This window comes from Protopterus annectens, chromosome 4.part0, assembly GCF_019279795.1.
Source record: "Protopterus annectens isolate FY-2018-M chromosome 4.part0, PAN1.0, whole genome shotgun sequence".
Taxonomy (NCBI): Eukaryota; Metazoa; Chordata; order Ceratodontiformes; family Protopteridae; genus Protopterus; species Protopterus annectens.
Window position 1 is genome coordinate 1,789,729,286 of NC_056733.1, and position 13,976 is coordinate 1,789,743,261.

Genomic DNA, 13,976 nt, shown 5'->3' on the forward strand with positions numbered 1-13,976 from the left:
ACCCTGATGCCTTTGATGTTAACTCAGAACAACTACAGCATCATGCATCCAAACCTAAAAACGTTGCAACTGACTGCATGGAACATCACATAGCAGCAGCTAATCCAGAACTGTCCCAAAGAGTTAAAGACATTATTCTTGAAGCCCGCAGACCTTCAACAAGAAGGAACTATGCAGGAAAATGGAAAAGGTTTGTCATTTGGAGTACTGAAAGAGGAAAAGATGTGTCAAACATAGATATGCCTAACATTCTGGAGTATCTGGCAGAACTTCTACATTCAGGCCTGTCCTACTCCTCCATCAAGATACATGCATCAGCTATATCAGCGGAATACAGCTTTGATCCACCTGTTTTTTCACACCCATTACTCAGGCAGTTCCTCAGAGGAATCAAGAATGTAAAACCTCCAAGGAAACCACCCTTGCCAGCTTGGGACTTGAACTTTGTGCTAGAAAAGTTGACACTATCACCCTTTGAACCAGCAGCAACAGCAGACCTACAGCATCTATCGTGGAAAACGGCCTTCCTACTGGCAATAACCTCAGCCAGGAGGGTTTCTGAACTCCAGGCCCTAATGGCAGTACAACCCTTCCTGATCTTCCATCAAGATAGAGTGTCCATGAGGACTAATCCTACATTTATGCCTAAGGTGGTATCCAGAGTGTCTTTAAACCAGGCAATCCACCTACCTACCTTCTTTCCCAACCCACAAAACAGAGGGGAAAGAATACTGCATACCTTGGATGTACATAGACAGCTACGCTACTACTTGGACAGAACAAAAAGTAGCAGAAAAACTGACCAGCTTTTGTAGCCTATGCAACAGGAAGGGAAGGAAAAGCTATTTCCAAACAGACAATCTCTAAATGGATAGGAAATTGCATACGATTCTGTTACTCCTTCCATGGAAAACCAATTCCACAGAACATAAGACCTCATTCTACAAGGGCAACAGCCACTACCACAGCCTTCTTACGAGGAGTGGCAACCAAAGACATTATTGAGGCGGCTACTTGGACCTCCGTGCATACATTTGCCAAGCATTATAATTTGCCTCTATATTCCAGATCCCGAGCAGGGTTTGCCACTGCTGTACTGCAAGGGATCCTAAACACACCATAATCTAGTTTTTCCTCCTCCCTAGTTGGCTATGGTATTCTACCCAGTTGTTATGACTGCAGATGCATCCATGAAGGACATAGTACAGTTTTGTACCTACCATAAATGTAGATGTCCGAACTGGATAGCATCTGCAGTCAGGATTACCCTCCTCCTTCCCTCTGTGGTACTCCTAGGGTGTTTACCCTCCTAATAGCTAGCTGGTGGGGGGAGTCTTTTATGGTGTATTTGTTTGTATATATGTACTTACATGCTTATTTTTGGGTTTACCACTATCTTTTTGGAAACATTGGCATTTATCCAAATTTTAGCCTTCAAGACGGCTACTGGCATCTGGGGCAAGAAACACTGAGGAAAATGGCGTCGGCTGGTGCCTTTATACCCGAAGACCAACAGAGATGACGTCGGGTGAAGTGCGACATCAGCCGAAGCCGGACCCGGACTTTGGAATCCGGCCGACTGAAGGGCTGCCTGACGACAGGACAACCCAGTTGTTATGACTGCAGATGCTATCCAGTTCGGACATCTACATTTATGGTAGGTACAAAACTGTACTTTTTATTTCCATACCTTGCCTCCTTTCAAAGGCATGCCAGACATTCCTCCTCAACAAAGAATAGAGGCTCACAAGCAAATTTCTCTGTTACTCCAAATAGGGGCCATACAGCCGGTTCCTATGCCAGAAAGGGGCCTAGGATTTTATTCTCGCCTGTTCCTTGTCCCAAAAAAGGGGAACACGTGGAGACCAATTTTGGATTTATTTATCCTCAACACTTATCTGGACATTCCCAAGTTCAAAATGTTGACGTTACAGCAGCTTTTACCTCTGCTGGGCAAGGATCACTGGATGGTAACTTTGGATCTCAAGGAGGCTTACCTTCATGTTCCTATCAGGCTAAGTTGCAGGAAGTATCTGCGTTTTCGGACTGGGACTTCTCACTATCAGTTCTCTGCATTGCCCTTTGGCTTATCTACTGCCAGAGTATTTACGAAAGTTCTGGCTCCAGTGATAGCTTTCTTCAGGCTGAAAGGAATACAAATCTATCCTTATTTGGACGATTGCCTGATTCTGGCTCAAGGAAGGGACGAGCTTCTTCGTCATTTGGAATATGTGATAACAGTGCTAAGATGCCTGGGGTATTCTGTGAACGAAATAAAGTCCAGTCTAGTACCCTCTCAAGACATGTGCTTTCTGGGTGTAAGACTGAATACAGCATCCCAGATGGCCTTTCTAACCCCGGACAAACAAAAGAATCTTTCCCTTTACTTCCATCATCTATCTCTTCAGTCCGGCCTGACTGCAAGGACAGTCCTTCAAGCCTTAGGGTTCATGGCATCTTGTATTCTGGTGCTTCCCAATGCCAAACTGCATATGAGGAAGTTGCAATGGTATCTCAAAAATGTATGGACACGGCACTGCCAGGATCTGGACACTGTCATTCCAATAATACCTTGCATTCAAAAGGAATTTTTGTGGTGGGCTCAGGAATGTCACCTAAACAAGGGACTCTCTGTGACCCGCCAGAGGCGAGTCAAATTTTAACGACAGATGCCTCGGCCAAAGCTTGGGGAGCTCATCTAAACGGAAAGTGGATACAAGACAAGTGGCCTGTCAGACTACAGCATCTACATATCAACTTGAAGGAGATGTTAGCAGTCCAGTTTGCATTAATAGCTTTCAAGGATTTACTTCTTCCAGGGCAGGTGTTGATTCTAACAGACAACACAACTGTCATGTGGTACATCAACAGGCAAGGGGGAACACATTCTTATCCTCTATGCGGGCAAGCAATGATTTTGTGGGAGTCTGCTCTCAGTTTACAACTAAGTCTTCAGGCAAGTTTTCTGCCGGAGCACAGAACTCCTTAGCAGATGTGTTAAGCAGACAAATCATGGATCCCCACGAGTGGAAACTGGATCTTCATGTATTTCAGAAATTGACAGTGTCCTGGGGAACTCCAGACATAGATCTGTTCGCTTCTCCACTAAACCACCAGCTGCCAAAGTTTTGCACAAAGAGGTTTCATCCCACAGCTTGGAAAGTGGATGCTCTTTCTTTCAGTTGGAAAAATCTTCATGTGTATGCCTTTCCACCTCTGCCTCTCCTCCCAAAGGTACTTCTGAAGGTCAGACAGGACAAGCCAAGGATGATTTTGATAGCTCCAGATTGGCCTCGACAGCACTGGTACCCATTACTGAGAAGTCTAGTACGGAAGCCTCCATGGCCTTTGCCTTTGATTCCACATCTGTTGTCCCAGGAGGACAGTCATTTGCTCAATGTCAAACTTCACTCTCTTCACCTAACAGCCTGGCATATTCTGTTTTAAACCATAGAGGGTCTCAACTTCCACAACAAGTTTTGAATGTGATTTTGGAAGCTAGAAGGCCTAGTACAAGGAAAGTGTACGCAGATAAATGGAAGAGATTTTTGTTTTGGAGTGCAGCTAAGGATTTGGATGTTTCTGAGCCTGATTTAAGTGTGGCTCTTCAATATCTTACTGAGTTGTTGGACAAAGGTTTGTCCTTCTCTTCTATTAAGATTCATGCTGCAGCAATTTCAGCTCACTACGACTGTGACCCACCATTGTTTTCTCATCCTTTGTTCAAGCAATTTCTTAGAGGGCAAAGAATATAAGACCCCCAAGGGCTCCTACTCCTGCTTGGGATCTCAATTTTGTGTTGGAGAAACTCACTCTACAACCTTTTGAGCCTGCAGCTACTGCTGAGTTGAAATATTTGTCATGGAAGACTGCTTTTTTGTTGGCCATTACCTCTGCAAGAAGGGTTTCTGAATTGCAGGCCCTTATGGCAGTTGAGCCTTTCTTAATTTTCCATAAGGATAGGGTATCTTTACGTACTAATCCTTCCTTTATGCCTAAAGTGGTTTCTAGTGTGGCTTTAAACCAAACTATTCATTTGCCTACTTTTTATGCAAATCCCCAAAATAAAGGGGAAAAGATTTTGCACACTTTAGATGTACACAGGCAGTTGCGATATTATTTGGACAGAACTAAAGGGTTCAGACAATCTCAGCAGTTATTAGTTTCTTTTGCTTTGTGCTCTCAGGGCAAGCCCGTGTCAAAACAAACTATTTCTAAGTGGATTGGATTTTGCATTGCTTTCTGTTATTCCCATCATGGCAAAGAGATTCCAGCTGGGATTAGGCCTCATTCCATTAGGGCTACTGCCACTTCAACAGCTTTTTTGAGGGGGGTGGCAACTAAGGATATTCTGGAGGCAGCCACTTGGAGTTCAGTGCATACCTTCTCTAGGCATTACCACCTTCCACTGTACTCTAAATCCAGGGCTGGTTTTGCCACTGCTGTGTTGCAGGGCATTTTGGCAGCTCCTGCTTCATTATAGTTTAGCCATCCTCCCTTACCTCTGCTTTGGGATTCTACCCAAGTGTTAGGACTGCAGCAATGTGAGATGAAGAACATAGTACAGTTTTGTACCTACCATAAATGTAGATGTTCAAGATCCACATTGCTGCAGTCCAATTACCCTCCCTCCTTCCCTCTGTAGTTTGAGGTGGTTGTGTGGGTTGGGTTATCCATCTGAGGTATATTGTGTATATTGTATATATTGTATATATTGTACATATTTTTGGTGTTAGGCTGGTTGGTTGTTTAGTTGTTGTCTATGGGTTTTGACCTTTCTTTTTAGGGTCTTCTGACATCTGGGGCAAGAAAAGACTGAGGATATGACGTCGGTCATGCGCATTTGTACCCTGACGTTCTGATGTCAGTCAAATGCGCCTTGACCGACGTCAGCCTTATACTCTGATATTCGGGCCGACCGAGGGACAGCGGACTACCCAAGTGTTAGGACTGCAGCAATGTGGATCTTCGAACATCTACATTTATGGTAGGTACAAAACTGTACTTTCCGAAAAGCCAAAGGAGCCTTTCAGGACACACGTGGTGAACCCACCTCCAGGGGCAGTGGAGGGAGCAATAATGGAAGATGCCACCCTCGCGGCAGAGGGTGTCTGCAAAACCAGGGTGACAGAGATCACTTCTTGGGAAGCCCTACCAGCACTCCTGAAAGGAGGCCCGACTGCCCTACTTTGGAGGCAGTCGGAGGTCACTTCTTTGTATCCAGACACCTGGCTCAAAATAAATGGCAACTGGGTAAAAACTATCATTTCCAGAGGATACTTCATTCCTTTTGCCACACCCCCCTCCACCGACAAGGAAAATCCCCGACGTTCCACCCATTTAAGGGAACAGGCAATAGTAGAGGTCCAAACTTTGCCAAGAAAGAGTCATCCAACCAGTCCCAGCAGACCAGATAGGATCCAGAAATTACTCAAGATTCTTTTAATTCCAGAAAAGACAGGGGACTGGAGACCTATCAGCAAGCTAACCAAATCTGTCAAGAAATCAAAGTTTCGGATGGTCATGCTTTAGTCGATACTTCCCTTTTTAGGGAAAGACAATTGGATGTGCTCGATAGATCTCCAGGATGCGTACTACTACATAAAAATGGCCAGACCATCCAGGGATCTTCTGCACTTCCGGTTGGAAGCCAGTCATTACCAGTTTCAAGCCCTGCCCTTTGGTCTCACTGCAGCCCCCAGAGTGTTCACCAAATGTATGGCAGTGGTCATGGCTCAACTGAGACGTTTAGGATTCCAGGTGTTTCTGTACCTAGACGATTGGCTCCTCACCACCAGGCATCAACTCATGCAAGCCAGGGACTCCACATCACTCTGCAGCCTTACTCTGCGGCATTACAATAAACTCAGAAAAATCTGCCTTGTCACCATCGCAACATACCGTTCTTATCAGAGCAGAACTGGACACCACCACCACCACGCTAAGACTTCCAGTAGAAAGAATCTTACTACTCCATCAGCAGGTCCGCAATCTAATATCCAAAAACAAGGCTCCAGCATCAGAAGTTCTAAAATTGTTGGGTATGATGGCAGCTCCAATTCTGGCCATACCACTGGTGCACATGCGGATACTGCAATGGCTGTTCACTCAATGGTCTTACCAAGAGCTCCCCACGTCTCACCTGATAATGTTCACAAACTCTTGCAAAAAGGATCTCCAGTGGTGGTTGACCTCACTTCATGTCACGATAGGTCATCCCTTTGTTTTACCCCCACCAGCGGCCACCGTGACCTTGGACGCTTCCCTGATAGGGGGGGGGGGGTTGGGGGGGCATTGTCAGGGAAGGGCAGCCCAAGGCACATGGACCGATCAAGAGAGACACCTGCATGTCAATGTCCTAGAGATGAGAGCAGTACTTTTGGCGTTGCAGTACTTCCAGGACTCTCTTCCTGTGAGTATGATTGCGATTCAGACAGACAACATGTCAGTGGTCTGGTACTGGAGCAAACCAGGAGGAACCAGGTCACATCCCCTTTGTCGCGAGGCTGTAAGAGTATGGCAGTGGGCTATATCCGCCCAGTGCTGTCTGTTAGCAGTGCACATCCCGAGGAAATCCAGCATGATGGCAGACAAGCTGAGCAGAGCAATTTTGTTGCCCCACGAGTGGTCCCTCAAGAAAGAAATAGCTGACAGGATATTCCGCAGGTGGGGCCAGCCTTGCTGCGACCTTTTTGCTTGTCACATGAACATGAAATGCAGAAGCTACTTTGTCCTGATTCCCCCTCTGGGAGAAGCCCCAAGGGACGCACTCATTCACGATTGGCCTCCAGGTCGTCTCCATGCATTTCCACCAATCCCGTTGATACCAAATGTTCTACAGAAAGCAAAAACTCAGGGAAGGACCATCATTCTAATAGCCCCTCAGTGGCCTCGTCAGATTTGGTTCCCCTTCCTTCAACTTCATCTTTTGGAGGACCCTTGGATTCTGGACCTAGTTCCAGACCTTCTGACGTACTCGTCGGGGGAACTTCATCCCTCTCTGCAGTCCCTGAAGCTGACAGCTTGGCTGCTCCAATTCCCATCATAGCTAGGTTCCATAATCTCTTCAATTAGACGAAGCAAATTATCTTATCCTCTCATAAATCTTCTGCGAGGAAGCTATACCTTAGCAAATGGAAAAAAAATTCTATATGGGCCTCTAAAAACAATATTGATCTTTACCAAGCCCCTATGGCTTCCATTTTAGAGTTCTTTACTATGATTTTCAACAAAGGAGCTGCAGCAGCAACAGTTCGTGTTCATTTTCTTGCCATTTCTAATTTTCATCTTGGATTTGAAGGATTGAATATTATGTCACACAAACCATCAAAAGCCTTTCTCAAAGGGACCTTTCATCTCAGACCACCTGTGAAATCTCCCTATTCCCCATGGAATCTTAAATTTTATGCTTTCCTGCATTATTCCTCCATTTGAACCAGCTTCCTCATGTGACCTCAAATTTTTGTCATGGAAGACTTGTCTTTTTAGTAGCTATTACTTCTGCCTGTATAGTGTCAGAGCTCCAAGCCTTGTCCATTAAGCTCCCTTATTTGATTTTCCCTGCTGACAGAGTCTCACTTCGAACAAACCCCTCCTTTTTGCCTAAGGTTTGCACTGAAGCTAATCTTAATCAAATTATTGATTTGCCAGATGTCCTTCAAGAATGCAACTGCAGTCATAACATATGGGTTGTCCTGCCTCAGGCAGCCCTCGGTCGGCCGGATTAATACCTCATAAGGATTTCCACTCTTACTGTCTTCCTTGCCTTGGCCCAGACCACGACGTCTCGGCCTGTGTCGCCTGTGCTCGCTTCAATAAGCGCACTCTCAGGTGCCGGGCGGAGTTCGCTGAAGACTTTTTCGGCGATAAATTTGCTTATACAATGCCGTCGGAACTTCCGACATCGCAGACTCCTAAGAAACGAAAAGACTGGGACCGACATCCTTGGCCTGCTTCTTCCACCGACTCCACGCCAAAACCTACCGCGAGTGCTCCGGTTCCCCCTGAGATGGTCATTTCACCACTCCGAACCGAAGACACCGCATTACCGATACCTCCGATACCGGAGGCCACACCGACGCCAGTTATAGATTTTCCTCCGGAAACCGAGGAAATGCCCGAGACCATTGCTGTAGATAAGGTCACTCCTGCACGTGGAGCTGCTAGGCCTCCTATGGCCATGTCTATTAAGGCCTACACACGTGCTAAGGCAGCCAGCAAGACCAAGCACCTTACTGCTAAAGCCTTACCTCAGCCTACTCCTGAAACACAAATCATGACTATGGCCGCAGACTTAATTTCCATGATTAGAGGTTCACAGGCCCATCCTGAGAGAGGATCCCAGCCTCCTTCTGATAAGAGGCCTCTGGTTGAACCCTCTGACCCTATCTCTTCAGATGAAGATTCTAAGGACTCTGTTCACTCCGATGGCCAGGAAGAACTCTTCCAGACCTATGAGGACTCGGATGCAGAGGATTCCATCCCCTCGACCTCCCCTCCTGAGGATATTTCTTTTGGGGAAGTTCTGTATACCATGAGGGAACATTTTAAGTGGCAAGGCCAGGAATATTCTGATTCCAGAAAGTGCCTTCGAACCTTCCTTAAAAAGCCCCAACACAGGCCCCTGGCTATACCTCCTGTGCTTGATGTTTTGGATGACCTATACTCTGACTCCAGTGTTACCCCGGATACTCTTCCTCCTGCTCCAGCCAAGCCAGACAGATATTATAGGGTCCCAGAAACACATTCTCATTTCTTTAGGGCCCATGCTGTTGATTTAGAAACTATTTCTCAGGGACCTAAAGGGGTTTCAGCATCCACCTCCAAAAATCCTTTGCCTTCCAACAGGGAAGCTAGGTCATTAGAGAGATGGGGGAAAAAGGTCTACACCTCCACTACTTTATCTATGAGAGCTCTGAATTGCCTCTTTCATATGTTTCAATATCAGGATTACCTGTTAGATGATTTACAGAAAACATTGGCCTCTCCTGAACCTTTAGACAGGAAGTCTTTGCAGGAAGCTGTACATAATTCTCAGCAAGTCAGCAATCACTTTCTGCAGTGTGGATATGATGCATTGGAAGCTTCATGTAGGGCAGCTATGACAGGGCGGTCATTCAGACATGCATGGTTAAAAGAACAACCTCTACCAGATCATGTTAAGGCAAAACTTCTTGATGCACCCTTGGAAAAGAACAAGCTTTTTGGTGCTAATGCTAAAGATGTGTTAAAGTCCATCGAGGAAAAAGCAAAATCAGTTCAGATGGTCAAAGATTTCCTCCAGGTTCAGCCACCCAGATTCAGCAGGAATTGGCCTTCTAAAAACTGGTCCTTTCCTAATCCTGAAAGATTTCAAAGGGGTAAAAACAGGCGTGGCCGAGGAAGAGGACAATGCAGAGGTTCTTACAGGGGACGACAATGGCAACCAGCAAACCAAAGAAGTGACACAGGGGTCTCGCCTGCCCCACAGGGACAATCTCAATGACTTTCCTCTACTTCCGCTGACCAAGGAGCAAATAGAAGCTCCCTTGGGCGGAAAATTATCTCTGTTTTCAGACAATTGGCACAGATTGACAAAGGACAAATGGATTTTGGACATTATAGACCAAGGTTACAGGTTCCACCACTTTCATACCTTACCAAGAAAACAAGGCATGCCAAACCTACCACAAAACCAGAGGGCAGAGGCTATCAAGCAAATTTCTCTGCTTGCTCAGATCAAAGCAATAGAAAGAGTTCCACAACAAGAACAAGGCCAGGTGTTTTACTCAAGACCGTTCTTTGTTCCAAGAAAAGAAACTCAATGGAGACCAATACTGGATTTGTCTGCATTAAACACTTTTCTCATAGTACCAAAGTTCAAAATGCTGACTCTACAGCAACTCCTTCCCATGCTGGGCAAGGGGTCTTGGCTGATTACTCTGGACCTCAAGGAGGCATACCTGCATGTCCCTATCAGACACAGCTGCAGAAGATACCTCAGATTTCTTGCAGGGCCAGAGCATTATCAATTCTCAGCATTGCCATTTGGCTTATCTACTGCGCCCAGAGTATTCACAAAATGCCTGGCTTCAGTAATTGCTCATTGCAGGCTCCAGGGGATCCAAATTTACCCGTACCTGGACGACTGCCTCATACAAGCTGATGACAAATTGATTTTGACAAAAAACTTGAACTATGTCATACAATTGCTACAGGCTCTGGGATACACAGTCAACTTCCAAAAGTCAAGACTTCAGCCATCCCAGCAAATAACCTTCTTAGGAGCCAATCTAGACACAGCCTCTCAAATGGCTTACCTGACAGAAGACAAGCAAGAGAAGTTAACTCATTATTTCAAAGGTTTGGCAAAACTCACCCAGATGACTGCAAGGAGATTCCTACAGGCCCTGGGTTACATGGCATCCTGCATTCTCCTGGTTCCATTAGCAAGACTACACATGAGAAAGCTTCAATGGTACCTAAAAAGCCTATGTTCTCAGCACAGCAACAACCTAGAGACAACCATACCGCTCATTCCATGCCTACAAAAGGAATTCCTATGGTGGGCCTCGGTAAGCCAGGCAAACACAGGTATGTCATTCAAAAAACCTCAGATAACACAGACCATGACCACAGACGCCTCAGACCTTGGATGGGGGGTGCACATGGAGGGCAGATGTATACAAGGACAATGGTCTCCAAAGGAAACACATCTGCATATAAACCAAAAGGAAATGCTGGCAGTAATGCATGCCATCGAGGCCTTTCGACAACAACTTCAGCAAGGCCATCTACTGATACGGACAGACAACACCACTGTGATGTGGTACATAAGCAAGGGGGCACCCATTCTTACCCCCCTTTGCAGACTGACTATGAATCTTTGGGAAAAATCACTGAGCCTAAACATACAGTTGCAATCCCAGTTTGTTCCAGGCAAAGACAATGTGCTGGCGGACAGCCTAAGCAGGAATTTCATGGATCCACACGAGTGGAGGTTACATCCGAAAATCTTCACACAACTCACCTCGACATGGGGCAGGCCAGAAGTAGACCTATTTGCCTCCTACCTCAGCCATCATCTACAAAAATTCTGTTCAAGGACATATCATCCACAAGCTTGGAAAATAGATGCTATTTCATTCAACTGGAACTTCCTAAAAATCTATGCATTCCCACCTCTGCCACTGATGACCACAGTATTACTAAAGATCAAAGCAGAGAGGCCCAAGGGGATCCTAATAGCTCCAGACTGGCCAAGACAACACTGGTATCCACTACTACGGAGCATATGTCACAACAAAAAGTGGGCCCTTCCCCAATGGCCCCTACTTTTGACTCAACACAACTTCAAAACAGTGCATCCAAACCTTCAGACGCTGCAGCTAACAGCCTGGGAGATCCCATGAATAACCTCAATCTATCTCTCTCCAAGGAAGTTCAGCGGATATTAACAGAAGCTCAAAGACCATCCACCAGAAAGGTTTACTTAGCAAAATGGAAGAGATTCAGCATTTGGAATACCAGCAAGGGACATGATGCATCATTATTGAACATCCCACTCATCCTGGAATATTTAGCAGATATGCTACAGAATGGACTCTCATATTCTTCCATAAAGATACATGCTTCAGCTATTTCAGCTAGATATAACACTGATCCGCCTGTGTTTTCACATCCTTTAAGGCAATTCCTCAGGGGAATCAAGAACATTAAGCCACCAAGAAAGGCTCCAGTGCCAGCTTGGGACTTTAACTTTGTCCTAGAAAAACTGACTCTACCTCCCTTTGAGCCAGCAGCTTCAGTGGACTTACAATTTCTCTCATGGAAGACAGCTTTCCTGTTGGCAATTACCTCAGCAAGAAGGGTTTCGGAACTACAGGCCCTAATGGCAATACCACCGTTCATAATCTTTCACAGAGACGAGGTCTCCTTAAGAACCAACCCTACTTTTATGCCAAAGGTGGTATCTAGGGTTTCTTTAAATCAAGCTATTCACCTGCCTACTTTCTTCCCCAATCCTGAGAGCAAAGGGGAAAGACTGTTGCATACCTTGGACATTCACAGACAACTTCGCTACTACCTGGACAGAACCAAGAGCAGTAGGAAGTCTGATCAGCTTTTTGTAGCTTACGCCCGTGGAGTACAAGGAAAAGCAATTTCCAAACAGACTATTTCAAAATGGATTGGACATTGCATCAGATTTTGTTTGTTATTCCTTCCATGGGAAGAATGTTCCAGCCAATGTCAGACCACACTCCACCAGAGCTACAGCCACCTCTACAGCATTCTTAAGAGGGGTGCCTACAAAAGACATTCTAGAAGCTGCTACATGGAGCTCCGTGCATACATTCTCCAAACACTAAAATCTCCCTTTATACTCAAGATCCAGAGCAGGCTTTGCTTCGGCAGTCCTGCAGGGTTTGATTGCCACACCATCTCTTTCCTAGAGCATTCCTCCTCCCCCAGCTAAGCTATGGTATTCAACCCATATGTTATGACTGCAGTTGCATTCTTGAAGGGCATAGTACAGTTTTGTACCTACCATAAATGTAGATGTCCGATAGATATGCAACTGCAGTCGGATTTTCCCTCCCTCCATACCCCTCTATACCTTGGGTCCACTCCTATCCCTGTTTCTCTTAGCTGGGGATATCTGTTATGGTGTATCTGTTTATTGCTTACTTATTTGTCTGGAATCCTGTTTTTGTCTTCCAGTTTGATTACAGCCTTCCTTGGAGGGCACCTGGCATCTGGGGCAAGAAACACTGAAGAAAATGGCGTCGGCTGATGCTTATATACTCCAGCCGCTCTGACGTCGGAGAGAAATGCGACATCAGCCGACGTCGGACCCAGACTTTGGAATCCGGCCGACCGAGGGCTGCCTGAGGCAGGACAACCCATATGTTATGACTGCAGTTGCATATCTATCGGACATCTACATTTATGGTAGGTACAAAACTGTACTTTTTCTTCCCCAATCACTCCCAACAGTCTAGGATACATGCTGCACAAACTTGATGTTCACAGACAGCTCAGATTTTACTTGGGTAGAACAAAAGATTTTAGGAAGTCTGAACAGCTTTTTGTTTCCTTTGCAGACCCCAGGAAAGGTATGCTAGTGGCTAAAACAAGGTTATCCGATTGTATCACATTTGCTTATTCAGCTGCCAATATGCCCTTACAACACAAAATTAAGGCTCACTCAACCAGAGCAGTTTCTACATCCTCTGCCTTTTCTGCCAGATTTCCTATTGATAACATTTGTGTGGCAGCCACTTGGTCTAGACCTCATACCTTTATCACTCATTGCAAAGTTGACAGGGCCTCTTTTGGGTCTACTGTCCTGAAAAACATACTCCTGTGAACCACCCAAGATAGATGGTGCTTGGGACGCTACCCATCTGTAAGAATGAACGGCAAGATAAAACAACTTCACATAAAGAAGTCATGTTCCATGTGAGTTGTTCATCTTGCCTTCAATTCTTACTTCCCTCCCTCCTACCCCCTCCTGGGCTTTTAGAAGACCAAGATGCTTAGATCCTTCCTTGTTGCTCATCCCTTTTATACTTTCGCTTATGGAGCGATGGAATGATGTATGGTATTATACGCAGCAAACAAGATGTGAGGTAACTCTAGGTGCATCGTGGAATAGGGACTTGGCCTTGAGCTATTTGAAGACCTCGAGCTTTGTAGTAGGTAGACTCGGAGCCAAGGATCGGCTCCGAACCCATCTGTATGAATGAAGGCGAGATGAACAACTCACATGGAACTTTATGGTAAGTACATAACTTCTTTGTATTTGGTATCCCAACAAATTAATCATGAAAATGTAATACTTGGAGACTTAAATATAGACTGGCAACTCATAAGTTCCACTACCCCTACTGAATCCATAAACTTGTACAACTTCAGGCAGTTGATAACCACACTTACTAGAATCATTTAAACTTCAGGGCGACACTCAATAATAGATTGGATTCTTACAAACAAAA